The sequence below is a fragment of the Pelophylax lessonae genome, assembly GCF_965119305.1.
Source record: "Pelophylax lessonae genome assembly, chromosome: 9".
Taxonomy (NCBI): domain Eukaryota; kingdom Metazoa; phylum Chordata; class Amphibia; order Anura; family Ranidae; genus Pelophylax; species Pelophylax lessonae.
This window is the reverse complement of record NC_138776.1, coordinates 143682554-143699771: the sequence shown is the minus strand read 5'-3', so window position 1 is coordinate 143699771 and position 17218 is coordinate 143682554. Positions and strand designations below refer to the sequence as shown.

The window sequence follows — 17218 nt, the reverse complement described above, 5'->3', positions numbered from 1 at the left end:
CGTGGGAAGTGGTATCCTTAGACTTCATAGTGGAACTACTACCTTCCAAAGGATTCAACACCATCTTGGTATCAGTGGACCATCTGACCAAGATTGCACATTTTACTCCTATCCGAAGACTACCTTCGTCCAAACAAACAGCGGAATTACTTGTGAAACATGTCTTTAAGTTACATGGTATTCCAAAAACATTGCTGTCTGACGTGGTTCACAATTCATCTCAAAGTTTTGGCTAGCTCTATGTCAGATACTACGAATAGAGCGTAAACTTACTTCTCCATACCACCCTCAGACCAACGGACAGACAGAGAGAGTTAACCAGTGCATTGAACAGTATCTGCGTTGCTATACTTCGTATCTACAGGACGATTGGGCAGATCTCCTCCCGCTGGCGGAATTCGCCTATAACAACGCGACTCATAGCACTACTAAACAAAGTCCATTTTACCTGAATTACGGGTTTCATCCCACACTCCTTCCACCACGTATCTTGCCATCAAGTAATCCAGTGGCATCTGATTATCTTGCCCAGATAAAGGATTCTCTGGGATTACTCAACAATACCATATCACATGCTCATAGCCAACAAAAGAGGTACTACGACCTCCGTAGGAAACCCTCTCCCCAATATGCCATTGGGGATCTTGTTTGGCTTTCTACAAAAAATCTGAGATTAAAAATCCCTAGTAAAAAACTTGGACCTCTATTTCTGGGACCTTTCCCAATAGAGAAGCTTATTGGAAAAGCTGCAGTACAACTCACATTACCAGCAGACCTCAAGATACATCCTGTCTTACATGTGTCTCTACTGAAGCCCCATGTTCCTAACCAAGGAATAAGGCCTACTATCTCACCTCCACCTCCTGTACAAGTGGAAGGTGGAGAAGAATTTGAGATAAAAGAAATTTTGGATTCCCGTTTCAATAGAAGAAGACTCCAGTATCTTGTATGATGGAAGAACTATGGGCCCCAAGATGACACCGGGCTGGATACCTCCGATATACATGCCCCTAGACTGATTCGCAAATTCCACTCGAAATATCCAGAAAGCCAGTTCTAGAGGCCTTCCGGAGCTGGCCTTAAGGGGGGGGTACTGTAATGTTCTGGTACCTCTGGTACCCTTGTTCCATATTTCTCCTTTGCTAATTGCGTCCCATCTTGTGTAACAAGAGACGCATATACCTTTAAGACCGGATGACATCATTGCCGAGCGCCACTATGAGCGGCTATTTCAATCGCCGGCTTTCTCTCACTCATCGCTCGTTCAAACCACATGTTCACCGCACCTTCTCCTGTGAAGTCGGAGCTGCTGACATTTCCTTTGCTGAACTGACGCCGGAACCTTGCCGCTGATCCGTATCTCGCTACGGGATCACCTCTCTATCTATGGACATTGTTACTACTAACCTATCTAAGTGATAAGTACCCCACAGGGGATTCCTTACTAACCAATCTCCTACTGTCATCTACTGCAATTACCAGGACTATCTATCTATCTATTCCATACCATCTGCATAGACTGTTAGCTCTTGGGACTACCTTCAACTATCCTTGCACTAGGTTACTCTGTCTAAGTATACTCCATCTGTGTCCTCTTACCATCTGCGCTATACTAGACATCAGAACCTATCTGCTTTACCATCACCTGCAACTCTCCTAATATTACTCCTAGTAATCACCATACAGCCTGTCTCTCATCTATACATTCTCATAAGTTCTATCCCTCCACTAAAACATCTGATTGAGTACATGTATATTGCATAACAGGCTGTACACCGTGATGAAGTCCTGAGAGTTGGATAGGTTTATTCAACAGTATCTCTACAAGGCTACTGAGTGTGATAATTCTGCAGCTGAAAATTCATCCATTAACAAAAACGCATGAACGTTACACTAATTGTCTCTATGCCTTCTTATATGGACTTTTAAAGAGGTCTCTTGGGAATTTTGGTGAATTTTGACATTTCCCCAGATTGGGAGACTGTTTTCTGGTTACTCCCCACCAGATGGGGATATTCCCCACCGAAAGTGCGTTTGGATGTATATTTACGTCATGACGCGATTCCACGACAATGTCATGGCGTCATATTAGGTGTGTGATGATGAAAATGCGGAAATAACATAGTAAAACCCTATAAATAGAGGAAAGAAGGGGGATGCCGCCATTTTGACTAAACCATGTGGGGATAGTTTGGTCCCCTCCATTTTCTTTCTTTATCTTTTGACACTTTTACTTCGGTGCATTTATATTTCACTCCTGTCGTGGCATACCTATCTCGCATTTTCTGGCTACCTTATTGGCCTTTACAGAATGCCTTGACTGGCATTTAGAATGGTTATCTTAAACAAAATGTCTTTCGAGTTAATCTCATTTTACTTTGATTTCTTTACATGTGTCACTGAGCTTGCAAAGGCTAAGAATATATCAGATGATCGAAACAGTGGAAATTCCCTATCTCTCAGAATATCAACTCTGTCTGGACAGCTGACCACAAAGCCAATAATATCTTCTAAAAAGCCCCTTTGGAACTTTTATTGTGTGTCACCAAGAAATTTCCCTTTATGACAGAGAATCACGATCTAGATTGACATAATGCTAACTATAATTAGTTGTTAACTTTGATTGGATAAAAGATGTTAATAACAACCCATTTCTTGTACGTCAGATTGTAATGACAAACCCATTTCTGAGTATATATAAACTCCAGAAATGCTGTAATAAACCAGGTCACTATGATTCAGCCATTTTGAGTCTTGTCTGATCTCATTATATATATAGCTATATATTGTCTGATTTGGTATCACTGACTAACAGGTAACAGGTATTTTGTACCTGAGGAAAAATTCCACAACAATTCTGACAAAGCTTATTTTTTTTTAATTTTTGGAGCACTATTGTGATTTTGGGTACATCATGGTTTGTGGGGAGGGTGTTTCTTTAGAGTGGGCAGGCTTTACCAGTGCTAACAGCATTTCGTTTTTGGATGTGGCAGGCTTGATCAGCTTTTCTAGCCTTCAGAAATAGACTAGGCAAGAAAACATTTGTCAGTCTATTTGTTAGCCAGCCATCCTACTTTGAGAGTAAGGCTTGACGAGCATGAGTAGCCAGCCAATTTAATAGTGTGTAGCTATCCAGATTCTGACAGGCCATATTCTCTGAAACAGACTTGACAATAGAGCTTATGAGAGAGAGAGAGAGAGAGAGATTCCTTAGGAGGCAAATTTGAACAGCTTTTCTAGCCTTCAGATTCAGACCAGGCAAGCAATATTTGCTTCAAATGTCAGACAGCCACTAAGCTTTGTGAGCAGTGAACATACAGAAACAAGCTCCAGTGGATAGCTTAGCTACAAGAGAAGACATTTAGGATAGATATGAACCAGAGAGATAGAGCCTTACAGCTTTCAGTGCCATTTATTAGGTAGACTTGATGAGTAAGAGGAGCAAGCATAACCAGTGGTGTGTGGCTACCTAGATTTTTATAGACCATTTTGTCTAGACAGGCACAACTCAAGACTCCACAGAAGAGAGTATTTTTCTTCTCTTTTCTCATTATCTATCTTCTCTTTTGGCGTGATTATTTATTATTGTGTGCATCAATCATTAGTACACTATTGGCTAACCAATAAACCCACCCTCCCTTTTTGTACATGTATACAGTTCAGACAATGTTTTACAGGTATGAATAAAAGTTATATTTTAAATATCTATGGTGTATGGTGCGTAAGGGAAAACACCCTTCCTTCAGTGTAGCTTCAGTTTGTTGCCAGTCTGGTATTTTTTTGCTAAACTTCAGGTAATAGTCTGTGTTCACGAGGATTGGGGAGATTGGATATAACACAGCCAAAGTAGGTTGGGCGAAATTTCAATTATGGCAGCAGAGATTAAAAAAAAAAAAAAAAAAAAAAAACTCTGAGGAACATTTAAGACATAAATTATGCTGTTAGCTTTTTTATGAATGGCTTCTGAGTTTTTAAAATATGTTTCTTTTGCCACATGTCCTAATTTATTTCCTCTGCCACCCAAACAGTTATCTTTTGCAAGTGGTTTTAAAAAATGAAGATTCTTTAAACCCTTTGTGACACTAATATAATTTTAGTGCTTTATGAGCAATTACTGTAAAGGTTAACTCAAAGTTTGTATTCATGGCATGGAGCATTTTAGTTTATTTGCTAAACACATAAAAATAAAAGGAAAAAAAATAAAATAAAAGGGTGTTTCAAGAGTGACCCCAAAATTTATGTCTAGTTCACACCAGCTCACATGGTAAAACACAGCGATCTACTGTGCAGGGTAGCAGTCAGCATGAGCTCCAGCAGAAAGCAGTATAATGTGTGCTTTTGTGCATCACACTGCTTACTTTTTTTTCCCTCATTCATGTCTTGAGTGGTGACATCCAGTGCAGTGACATCCAGTGCAGAGACATCTAGTGCAGAGACATCCTGTACAGTGACATCCAGTACAGTGACATCCAGTGCAGAGACATCCAGTGCAGAGACATCCAGTATAGTGACATCCAGTACAGTGACATCCAGTGCAGAGACATCCAGTACAGTGACATCTGGTGCACTGTGGTAAAATGCAGACATGTTGCAGATAGAATGTCAAGCTCCTGCAGATACTGCCTCCAGCTTGCCAGCCCACACCTCCATATTGGCAGACAGCTATAAAGCTGGAGGAATGGTTAATGAACTGTCACAGTTCATTGAGAATCACAAGCCATCTGCCATGGTGGAAAACCAGACTTGTAGTTCATTCATTCATTCCCATGACCTGAAACGTGTTGTATATTACACTCTAAATATGGGTGCAATGTGTAACATGCCCAGAAAGGTGAACCTATCCTATAACATTTTGGCTTCACAAAAATTGGGCTCAATGACACTGGGCATCTGAGCAGGACCACAAAGAAGAATGATTGGGGCAGGGCTGCACCATATAGAAGGTGAGTACTGCTTGGCAATTGTAGTGTTTTTCTCCTTTACCATACCAAATGACTGCAATTATTGCTGGCCTTATTTAAGCAGGAATCTGAAGTGAGGACATCCTGTGTGCCTCATAGTAACCAACTGGTTATAAACTTGCAACCTATTATGGGGATTTAACTTGAAATCCAACTTGCATTGCTCTGGTAAGCCAAAATATGATACCACATTGTTAGCCAGCTACTGCGCCTGCAAGTACAATGGATATAAAAAGTCTACACATCCCTGTTAAAATGACAGGTTTCTGTGATGTAAAAAAAATGAGACAAAGATAAATAATTTCAGAACATTTTCCACATTTTAAAAAACTGTACAACTGATTTGAAAAACAACCTGAAACCTTTTGGGGGAATAAAAAAACTAAAATAATGTGGTTGCATAAGTGTGCACAGCCTCTTATAACTGGGGATGTAGCTGTGTTCAGAATTAAGCAACCACATTCAAACTCATGTTAAATAGGAGTCAGTACAAACATGCCATCATTTAAAGTGCCTATGATTAACCCAAAATAAAGTTCAGCTGTTCTAGTAGGTCTTTCCTGACATTTTCTTAGTCGCATCCTACAGCAAAAGCCATAGTCCGCAGAGAGCTTCCAAAGCATCAGAGGGATCTCATTGTATCAGTCAGGAGCAGGGTACAAAAGAATTTCCAAAGCATTAGATATACCATGGAGCACAGGGAAGACAGTCATCATCAAGTGGAGAAAATATGGCACAACAGTGACATTACCAAGAACTGGACGTCCCTCCAAAATTGATGAAAAGACGAGTAGAAAACAGGTCAGGGAGGCTGCCAAGAGGCCTACAGCAACATTAAAAGAGCTGCAGGAATATCTGACAAGTACTGGCTGTGTGGTACATGTGACAACAACCTCCCGTATTCTTCAGTTTGTTGTTTAACTTTTTATAGGCCACATTAAATTTGGAAAAAGTTCTGAAATAATTTATCTTTGTCTCTGACATTTTAACAGGGGTGTGTAGACTTTTTATATCCACTGTAGCTGACATCCTCTTTCCATTCAGCAAACACGCCTTTAGATCCAGGTAGGTTTTCATATTTTCTTCACTTATATTGATTTAATTTATACTTTTCCAAGTTGGGCAAATTGAACCTCACACAGGTATTAAACATTTCCTAAAAAATAATGGGCCTGCATGCTTAAATGAATTAAAGTGTGCTTTGTCACTACATAGCTGGCGGATCCTCAAATGCCTCAGGCACACTCCAAATCACTAATTTAAATCAGGTGTTACTGTGCCGAATGACTCTGTTGGATTTTGGACAGTCAAGTAAAGTTTGATAAATGACAGAAAGTGATGATTTGTGCATTATTTAAACATACAGGTGCACTTCCTACTACTTCACAAATACCAAACACTAGCAAATAAAGTACAAATATATGTGAAAACGATATCAAACAACTTGATATATAAATAAAAAATAAATAATAATTGAATTGTGCTAGTGCAAATATGGACCATAAATCAATCAATCAATAAATAAATCAATTAATGTAAAATCAAATTGGTAGTGAAACATGTTGGGCAGGGCCTATCCGGTGATGTCATTACGCCTTCCATGTTCGGAGTGTGTGGCGTTCTCAGCTTGTACACTCTGTCTCCTTTGTGATGGAGTAACACTAGGCTGGCTCCTTTTGGAGGATGAATGCATCGCATATGCCACACTATTACCCTTTAGTATGTGGGGAACAGAAAGAGGTCCCATGAGACGAAAATGCACATATAGCAATAGTACTCAACATTCTCTGGAAATATGAATAAGACATTCAAAAAGTTAGATATTTAAATATCTAAGAGCAATATAAGTCTAAGATCAATGGTAAGAATAGAATTAGCTAGAAAACAAGTCCCATGTGAAAATGTTTGCAAATTGAGAAACGATGCGGAATTGAAGGAGAGTCTAGATTGTGTGTATGTTGAATGATCTGTCTGGAGGTCTGGAAGATCACAGTGGCATGCACACATTGAGTGATTATTATTCTCTGTCATAAGAGATAAAAAAATATTTATATATTTTTATGATGATTTGCGCATTAGTAACAGGACGCGGTTTTGGAGCAGTCGTGATAGCTTTAGTAAATTGGTTCTACAGTATGTGTCTTCTACTTCTGCTTAAGCAGAAGCACATGCCAATCTTAGTAGGATAAGAATAGGATAAGAAAGGAATGATTAATAGTGGGCCAACTCTCCATCTAGATCAGTGTTTCTCAACCATGGTTCTGTGGAACCCTAGGGTTCCTCCTGAGGTTGCTAGAGGTTCCTTGAGCAATGGGCAACTTCTGCCTCTCAGATAAGTTTCCAATGACACCATTGTTCCTTTTAGCTATCTGTAAGGGGGTAATTCTTCCCAATGATGACAAGAGTAAGGAGCATTCTTCCCACTGACTGTCACACTGATGTGTCATGAGTTGTAGATGTTTCCATTTTTAGCAGGAGTTCCCAGAGGCCAGAATTTTTTTTAAGGGTTCCTCTGTGTTGAAATGGTTGAGAAAAGCTGATCTAGATCCTAAAACTACTGGTTATTAGAATATTTATAATCTTTTACCTAACTTGCTTATATCTGTTGCAGGCTTGTTGGCACTTTGCAGCTAGGTATGAACACCACAGTTCCTACATTATCCACCAATTATCATGTCAGTCTTTGTTTAATGAGAAAGAGGGAAGTTTATAATGCTGAAGCCCAACACATCCAATAAAAAATATTCTTGCATTGCTGCAGCCATACCAAACTACAAAAAGATATGACTGACCGCTGTAGGTAACTTAACATGTTAATAAAAAATGGGGATTATGTCATTAAAAAGTAGGAAGCTTATTTACAAAATTGATATGAAAAACATTGAGAAGACCAAATGCAACAAAAACAATGTCTTCTTATCATCCAAAAAAAGGTTGCAAAAAATAAGCTGGCCTAAAACAATAATACGTGTTCAATAATACAATTTCAAGGGTTTACTTGGAAAAAATGAGTGTGTCATTAAAGGATTATGGAACGGATGGTGGGTGCCTGGTGATGCATAGCAGAAGCTGGCAGAAAGTGACTGAACTGTGATAAGCAGTTTTACCGCCCTTCCATTCGTTTGAGGAAATGTAGATTGGTTGCAGCACGTGTTTCAGCTGTGTATGTTTTTCCAGCTGACTTCGTTATATGGAACATATAGAACATATTGGCCTCTATTTACATTAGAGTAAAATAATTGAAGAAATTCACTGACTGAAATGGATTTGCAGTGAACAAGGGGATGGGCCTTATCCTCTACATGCCACACATATGCATTCATATCAGCTTTGTTTTTTTTTTTTGTTTCAATGTGTTTATTAAAGTTTTTACATATTACAAAAACTCCGATACGTAAGCAGTATAAATCTCAACAAAGAAAGGCAGTAGAACCATAACAACTGTAAAACCAATTACCTTCAAGAAAAATACAGTGAAGGGGCATACACAAGTGGAGCGAGAGACAAACACAGCTGAAGTCTACAAACAGTTCAAAAGAGACCTTCTCGGGGCCCCGCTCCACTCATCGCAGTGCTCTGTCATAGGTGGGATCCATCTAGACAATAGAATCCCCAGGAGGGCACAAGGTGGACCGATGAGAACCACCCACCCAAAAGCGGAAAGATAAACAGTATAAAGAAAAGATAGTGAAAAAAGAGAAGAGAGAGAGGAGCAGAGAAAAAAAAGGGGGACCATGAGTAGCTAGCTGACAGTACCAAACATGCAAGTGGATGGACACAAGCCGTGTCCAGCACCCCATCCCATCCATTGTGAGCTGAAACCGTCCATGAAAAGCTAGCACTGGTCAGCTCGGGGGGTCCCCCTCTAGATATTGCAGCCATGATTTCCAGACTTTTTTTAAACATTTGCACCTTGTCATTGAGTATGGCCGATAAACGCTTATTAATAATTAACCAAGACAGTTTTGCTCTGAGCAATTCAAAGGGTGTGGCGGCTGACTTCCATGACCGCGCAATTACTATTCTGGCCGCCACAAATATAAATCTAATGAGCAGTTTAGCTCCTTTAGGGGATCAGCTTTATTTTAAGTGCTGAAAGTGCACTTGCTGCATGCTTCTAGTACAGTGACTGAATTGTAATTGACAGCTCCTGGTCCTTAGCTATGATTGGGAGTCAGCAGGATGGGCTACTGATCATGTGACCACTGTGACAGCCAATCACATTTGTCATGTGATCAGGAACTCAGTCCCAAACCCCCTTAAGATCCAGCTAAAGTGCCGTGGTGGAAGGACAGGAAGGGTTTAAAGTGGAAATATACTCTAATTGACAGCCATTTATTTCACATACTATTTACAATGTACCATAAACTTTTTTTTCTAAAGAAAATACTGTTTGCATAGTTTTTTTAACCTTTGTTGCATCTCAATGCTTCTGTTTCAATCACTTTTTTTAGCATTTTATCAGTACAAAACATACTGTAAAGTATAGAGCATCGAACAATCCTTGAGTGCCCCATTAAAAGAAAGTAATGGTACACTGGTGGAAAAACATCAACAGAGAAACTTGGAAAAAGGTTGTGTCCACTCAGAGGTTGAGGATGTATCATTGGTTGTCTAGTGCACAATAATGAACCAGCTAAGGATCCGTTTTGTAGAAATATGAATATGAAATAAACCCGATAATCTAGTCAACAATAGCAAACATCTGCATATCTGTTGTTTTAAGGTTTCTATGTGGAGCATAGGAGCTCTAGACCTTGAGTTCAAAGCTGGCTTGGACCGACCCAACCAGACACGGTCCTCCCCAATTGAAGAGCCCATGGCCCTCAGCAAACATCAATCCCCTCCAAGTATTGTAGGGACATCTCAGTGCTTCTAATCTCCAGCAGCCTCTCTACAGCCACTTCCTTCTACATTAATGCCATTCAGCAATGGCTGCATGTCATCACTGCATTTCAGGTTTCTTAATGATGACAACAGCGGAGCACGTCTGCACAAAGAGGTTGATCTAGTAAAGGAATCAAGCATGTTCACTTTTAAAGCAAAGTTTCACTTTTTAAAGAGAACTTTAACTTATCTTAGTGAACAGTATGAAACAAAGTGATAATTTACTTTGCAAAGTATACCCAATTGGGTGCAAGGAACAAAAAACAGGATTTTTTTCTTGCAAATGATTGAATGACTGTCAGCACAACTTCACCTCATTCACTAAGGTTGGCCATAGGTGTTTCAAATCTCGGCCAGTTCAGCAGAAACTAGCTAATATTAGAACCGTGTATGGGCAGGCTGTATGTAGCTACATGATGGATCAAGCAACTTGGGTACAACCAGCCTGTCAGAAATCACTGTCTTCTCCCGTCTCCCGGTGGGGATGGCTCCCCCCCCCCCCCCGCAGGGAGAATACAATGTCTCAGCAGAGGGGATTACCCTGTCAGCACTGTCTATGTTGATGGGGGAATTGTGCAAATTTGTTTCCTGCAACCCGTGTTTGCAGGAAAGAAATTTGCACCTTCTACAACCTACGGCAAAGTACACATTAGCTTTGCAAACAGAGAATGTAATTATCTTTGTGAATAAAGTGAGGTTGTGTGGACTTCAGTAATCCAAACATGTAGAATATTTTTTTTATTTTATTTTACTTGCCCATGATTGGGTAATCTTTGCAAAGTGTACATTCATTTTGTTTCACTGTACTGAACATGCTGTACTCCTTCAGTAAGTCATTCCCATCGTGTGGTGAGGGCAACAATAACTGCCTGAACAAGTAGAATCATGGCTATTTATTTCATGAAAATTGCAGATCAAAAAATATTGAGAATTACTTTTGAAATTACAACATGTTAAAAATGATAAGGATACAACTAATTTTCGCCAAAGTGTAACAAATACATACTAATTTATACCAACATTTTTTAACAAAAATTAGTCCACCCTAATCTTGGCATAATTTATTCATTTAAACAGAGAAGCTGCAGAAGAAGAATTGTTCGGCATAAGGTGCTATAATTTCATGTACTGGATTTTACTGTATAACACAGCAAAAGGACATACTGATTGGTAACAATATGAATTTGTCTGTATTCTATCCCTTTTTAAAATGATTATAAGCTCTTTAGAAGATAGAATATCTGCTCACATTGGATTAAACCTTGATTATCCATAGCATTAGGTCTTGGTCTTGAACACTGTCAGCTCTGCTGAATAGTTACCTTTTTTTCTTGTGTAGCTGACAGTTCACTCAAGTGAGAAATTGTGATTTCCATCAATAAAATAGTGCAAGATGCATTATTCATAGCTCACTGCTCCGCCAGTTAAACTGCTAGGTGCCTGATAACAAAATATTCTGGGTATCATGAAAAGAAATGTGGCATTCTGAAATGTATCCTACCAGACCGGATTGCGCCCCACTGGCACGTCTCACAAACTAAAATAAACACAAATGTCTGCTGCTCATCCCTTTCAACCAATACACCTATTTCCCTAGCAACTGATAATCACAGCCTTGAGTGCCTACAGAAGAGCTACATGAGCCTTCTAGAAATCTATTCTGTAAGCATCACTCATACTAGTCAGTACCCAATGACAAACACCTCTTTACAGACTCTTATGTCTCATTCCTTGTCCCTATTATTTGGGAAAGAGCATATTACGGCACTGTAATGTCAGGCCTTTTAAGCAATAGTGGAAGTCAAGATTTGTATTTTATTGGACTTTATATGTCAAGAATATATCATCTACTACACAACTAGAACCTGTGAATCTTACAGCTGTCCTTATATCATGGCAAGACAGTAATAAATTCTACTACCCGGAACAAAAAATGTTTAACAAAAAAGGCCATTTAATATCCTAATTTATATAATTAACTGTGGAGAACATTCCGGTATTTTTTATGTATCTACGGTATTTACAATAGGGCAAAAACATATAATTTTTTTGTCTGCTAATAGTTAAATGCAAACTTCAGGTACCCCTCTACCACATACTCCCCGACCTGGTTTGCTTGGAGCATCCTTTTTTTGTTTTAAAAAATAAAATCTATCCATATACTTTTTCCAAGGATCTTTGGTCCGGCTACATAATGTCCTTGATCCTCGTCTTCCTCTGGCGATTAGCAAGTCCTGAATACTACAGAAAATGGCACTACAGTCTCCTATAATTAAAGGGTGGCCTAATTAAGTGTGTGTCCTTGATATCTTGGGCTCACAGGAAGGGGGTTGAATGACGCTGGGTGTCATTAAATCTTGTAAGAGGACCAGCACTGGATTCAAAACCAGTGAGTTTGCACAGGGCAGGCCCAGGGAGAAGAGTAGTATCGCAGACATAGCTGCTTTTTTCCTTTTAACTTGGGAAGGGGAATATTTTTAAAAATGTTTTATTATCCTGAAGATGGACTTGAAGTTATACATTTGTAATTTATGAAGTCAGCAATTCGAATTTAATCTTTTTCACAAATTGTATTTTACGGTTAACAGAACGCTAAAGATTACACACATGCATGTGAATGAGTCACAGGAAAAACACATTTATGCAGATTATAAAACTGATGGAGAATGAATATACAGTATATCACATAAGAGACACAAAGTTAAAGGGTAACTCCACTTTTGTTGAGAAAAAAACATTCCCCTCTGGGTGATCTCTGTACATTGCAGGGATCTTAACAAACTTTGTTGCAGACTCTTACCTTTTGTTATTCTGAAGAAATCATTGTTTGTTCCTCTGTGCCAAGTGGGTCAAATGGGAGTGATTTCATAATTATCTATCAGCTGTGGCAGCTGCAGGGCTCTAATGAGGAAAGCTGCTGGGCCTGCATCCCTTTAGACGTGTTCCTATTGGGAGTATATCACCAAAAATGAAATTTTTGTTGCAGGGAATGCCAGAAATCTGACTTGTATCTTAGGCAGACTTCTGGGAAAATTGGTGAGCCAATCGCACAAGCAGGAAATGATGTTTCTGGGGTGTGATCAGAACACATTTTGTGTACAGAAGCGCTCTAGGTAGCCATAATGCACTGCATTTTCAGAACATCACAACAACTGCAGATTTAAAAGGAAAGGTAATTTTTTTTTATAACATTCAATTACAATCTGATTTGTTTTGCAATGATATATGCTATATTGTTTTTTCTTTATTTGCTGATTTTTTTCCCCACGAAGGTGGAGTTACCCTTTACCAATATTAACTATACTAAAACAACAATGGGCAAGGCAATACTACAGATACAATCTATACAGAAGACAAAGAGATGTTAGAAAGACAATGGTTCCAAGAAGGCTGAAAAAAGGTCTGTACAAATTTGAGTTAGAGTAAAGAATTGAGATGAATTTCACAGCAAATGTTTTCTTTGAGTTTCCTAAATTGAATAAGAACTGGCCACTACAGACAGCACATCGACACCTGTAATTTTCTGTGCACCACTATGTCTTTCTCCACTAGGAGTAGCTAAGCTTCTTGAAGAGCATGATTAAAAAAAAAATGTGTTAGTCCATGGTCACATTTAGGACTGTGTTTTACATTGTAATATGTACAATGCTCCGGAAAAAATAAAAGAGTCTAGTTATTCTTGTTTTATGTTGTACTTTTTCTTTCGTGTTTTCTCTTCTAACAATCTCGCCTACTTCCCTTGACAATTCAGTTATGTTTCCAAGATTCTCTGTCATATGTCAGGGTCTAAGCAAAGAAAAGAATGAATGCTAAAACTTTGAAAATATTGAGACAAAGCCAGCTACTTACAAAATAAAGTCTTGTTTGACAAGTACATTGCAGTAATTATTCAAAATGTATCACATCTTGTCTGGCTCTTTACTTTTGTTGCTGGAATTAGCAGATAAAACCTAGATACTCAAACATAAATCATAAAATCACAGTGCAGAGCTAAAACACACACTAATATCCTAAGGCCATAAATGAGATGTAAGAATCAATTAGTACATCAAAGTAAAATGAGAGAGTCCCAAGGTGAACAAGTGCTCACGCAGAGGGTATATCCATTAGGTGTACTCCACTAAGTGAATCCTCCACCAGTCACACTAGCATCTCACCTCCAGACAAGCCCATGTTAACAGATGGGCAAACGTACAGAGTCCTTGAGACCATTAGTAAGTGACCATCACTGCAGTAGCACTGAAAGCGACCTGGGATCCTCAATCCATAGCAGTCCAATTGATCACCATATGAAACATAAAGTACTGCACATAGTGTGTATTGTACTAAATAAACTATTTATTGCATCAAATAGTTAAAAATTAGCGAATCAAGCACTGTTCTCAGTGGGAGGTGTACAGCTGATCCACACAGTAGTTCTCCGTGCAGGACGGCAGGTGACGTCATCAACTCCTCCCTCCATACATGGTACGCCCCTGTGGGCGGGGCTTCATCAGCGGATGAGAGGGAGGAGGGAGCGATCGTATATGAAGGCAGAGGATCGCTCCCTCCTCCCTCCCTCTGTAATATTTAACTATTTGATGCAATAAAGCGTTTATTTAGTACAATACACACTATGTGCAGTACTTCATGTTTCATACGGTGATCGATTGGACTGCTATGGATTGAGGATCCCAGGTCGCTTTCAGTGCTACAGCAGTGATGGTCTCAAGGACTCTGCACGTTTGCCCATCTGTTAACACGGGCTTTTCTGGAGGTGAGATGCTAGTGTGACTGGTGGAGGATTCACTGAGTGGAGAACACCTTGGTTCGACCCCTCACATGACTGGCTGGCCAATATCCAAGGGTATTCGGTGTACCGGAAGGACAGGGTAGGAAAAAGAGGGGGAGGGGTATGTCTCTATGTCAAGAACAATATAAAGGTGATAGAAAGGAGTGACATTACGGAAGGGATGAGTATGGAGTTAGAATCTGTGTGGGTTGAACTCCATAGGGAAGGAGAAAAGGGGAAAGTAATTGTGGGGGTTTGCTATAGGCCACCTAACCAAGGGGAGGAGGTAGAGCTGGAATCCTTAGCACTAATGAGTAAAGTGGCAAAATTGGGATCAGTCGTCATATTGGGGGACTTCAATTACCCCGACATTGACTGGGGAGAGGGGACTGCACACTCACAGAAGGCCCGCCGATTCACAGAAACCTTACTGGATAATTACATGTCACAGTTGGTGGATTCTCCGACTAGAGAAAATGCAGTCCTGGATCTATTGATCACTAATGACCCAGACATAATCTCGGAGGTAGTAGTTCAGGACAACCTGGGCTCTAGCGATCACAGGATGATCACATTTAGTATAAATAACAATATAACAAGGCAAGTGGGGAACATAAGAACCCTAAACTTCAGAAGGGCAAACTTTCCAAAATTGTACTCATTGATGGAAAGGGTAAACTGGGACCAAACCCTGGGATCCCTGACCACAGAGGAAAAATGGGAATGCTTTAGGAACATATTAAGCAAAGGCATCTTGCAGTGCATTCCTATGGGAAATAAATTTAGAAGAGACAAAGCCAAACCTGGCTGGCTAAACCGTAGCGTTAAAAAACTTATTAGGGGAAAAAAATTGGCCTTCAAGAAATATAAATCAGAGGGCACTGTATTGGCTTTCGAGCAATACAAGGAGGCAAATAAGAAAAGTAAACACGAAATCAAAATGGCTAAAATCAACTTTGAGAGACAAATAGCGGAGGATAGTAAAAAAAAACCCAAAGAAATTCTTTAAATATATCAACAGCAAAAAAACTAGGGCAGAGCATATTGCACACATAATTAGCGATGATGGGGGGATGGTTACAGAGGACACTGAAAAAGCAACCGTGCTGAATGCTTTTTTCTCATCAGTCTTTACACAGGAAAAGGAGGGGTACACTGACCATGAATGTATGGTTAGTAGTAATACACAGGATTTGCCACTATGGCTAACAGAGGGTGAAATCAGGGAAAGGCTGGATAAACTTAACACAAACAAATCACCAGGCCCGGGTGGCGTACATCTGAGAGTACTCAAGGAACTCAGTAAGGTTATATCCAGACCACTGTTCCTGATCTTTGCTGACAGTATTAGGACAGGAGATGTACCAGGGGATTGGAAGAAAGCTAACGTGATTCCGATATTCAAAAAGGGCCAGAGGCATATCCCGGGAAATTATAGGCCTGTCAGTTTGACATCAATAGTATGTAAACTTCTGGAGGGGATGATAAGGGACTATATCGTAGAGTTTGCTAAAGACAACAACATCATCAGCAGTAATCAGCACGGGTTTACAAATGGGCGTTCTTGTCAAACCAATCTCTTAGCATTCTACGAGGAGGTAAGCTGTGAGCTAGATAGGGGGAGACCAGTGGATGTGGTGTACTTGGATTTCGCTAAGGCGTTTGATACAGTTCCCCACAAGCGCTTAATTTATAAAATAAGGTCTGCAGGTATCGACAGCAGAGTTTGCTCTTGGATACGGAATTGGCTTAAAGGGCGTGTCCAAAGGGTGGTAATAAACAGCGCATACTCAGACTGGTCTGAGGTTGTAAGCGGGGTGCCCCAGGGCTCAGTCCTGGGACCAACCTTGTTCAATTTATTCATAAACAGCATTGAGGACGGGATCAGTAGTGCGTTATCAGTTTTTGCAGATGACACAAAATTGGCCAGGGCAATAACTGCACAGCATGAAGCAGATATCCTACAGAATGACCTGGACAAAATTACAGAGTGGGCAACGACATGGCAAATGAGGTTTAACGTGGAGAAGTGTAAGGTTTTGCACTTGGGGACTAAAAACATAAAAACACAATACACGTTAGGAGGGGAACCCTTGGGGGAATCAAAAATGGAGAAGGATCTGGGAGTCTTGGTTGATGATAGATTAGGCAACAGCATGCAATGTCAAGCGGCAGCTGCCAAAGCCAGCAGAATATTAGCATGCATAAAGAAAGGGATGTATTCCAGAGATAAGACTATAATCCTTCCACTTTATAAAACTCTGGTCCGACCGCATCTGGAGTATTCTGTCCAGTTCTGGTCGCCAGTCCTCAGGAGGGATGTGTTGGAGCTGGAGAGAGTCCAGAGAAGGGCAACTAAACTAATTAGGGGATTGGAGGACCTTGACTATGAAGAGCGTCTACAATCGCTCGATTTATTCTCCCTGGAGAAGAGACGTCTGAGGGGGGACATGATAGCAATTTATAAATATCTTAATGGGGATCCCAGCTTAGAAAAAAAGCTGTTCATTCGAAGGGATTGCATGAGGACTCGAGGGCATACAATGCGATTAGAGGAGAAGCGTTTTAACCACAGGCAACGTGGGGGGTTCTTTACTGT

At 40.0% G+C, this 17218-nt stretch overlaps 1 protein-coding gene across 1 annotated transcript in view; it reads right to left on the bottom strand.

Annotated features, from left to right (window-relative positions):
* Window positions 1–17218, bottom strand: part of ASCC1 (activating signal cointegrator 1 complex subunit 1) — a 409565-nt gene that overhangs the window by 31930 nt on the left and 360417 nt on the right. The window lies entirely within an intron of this gene.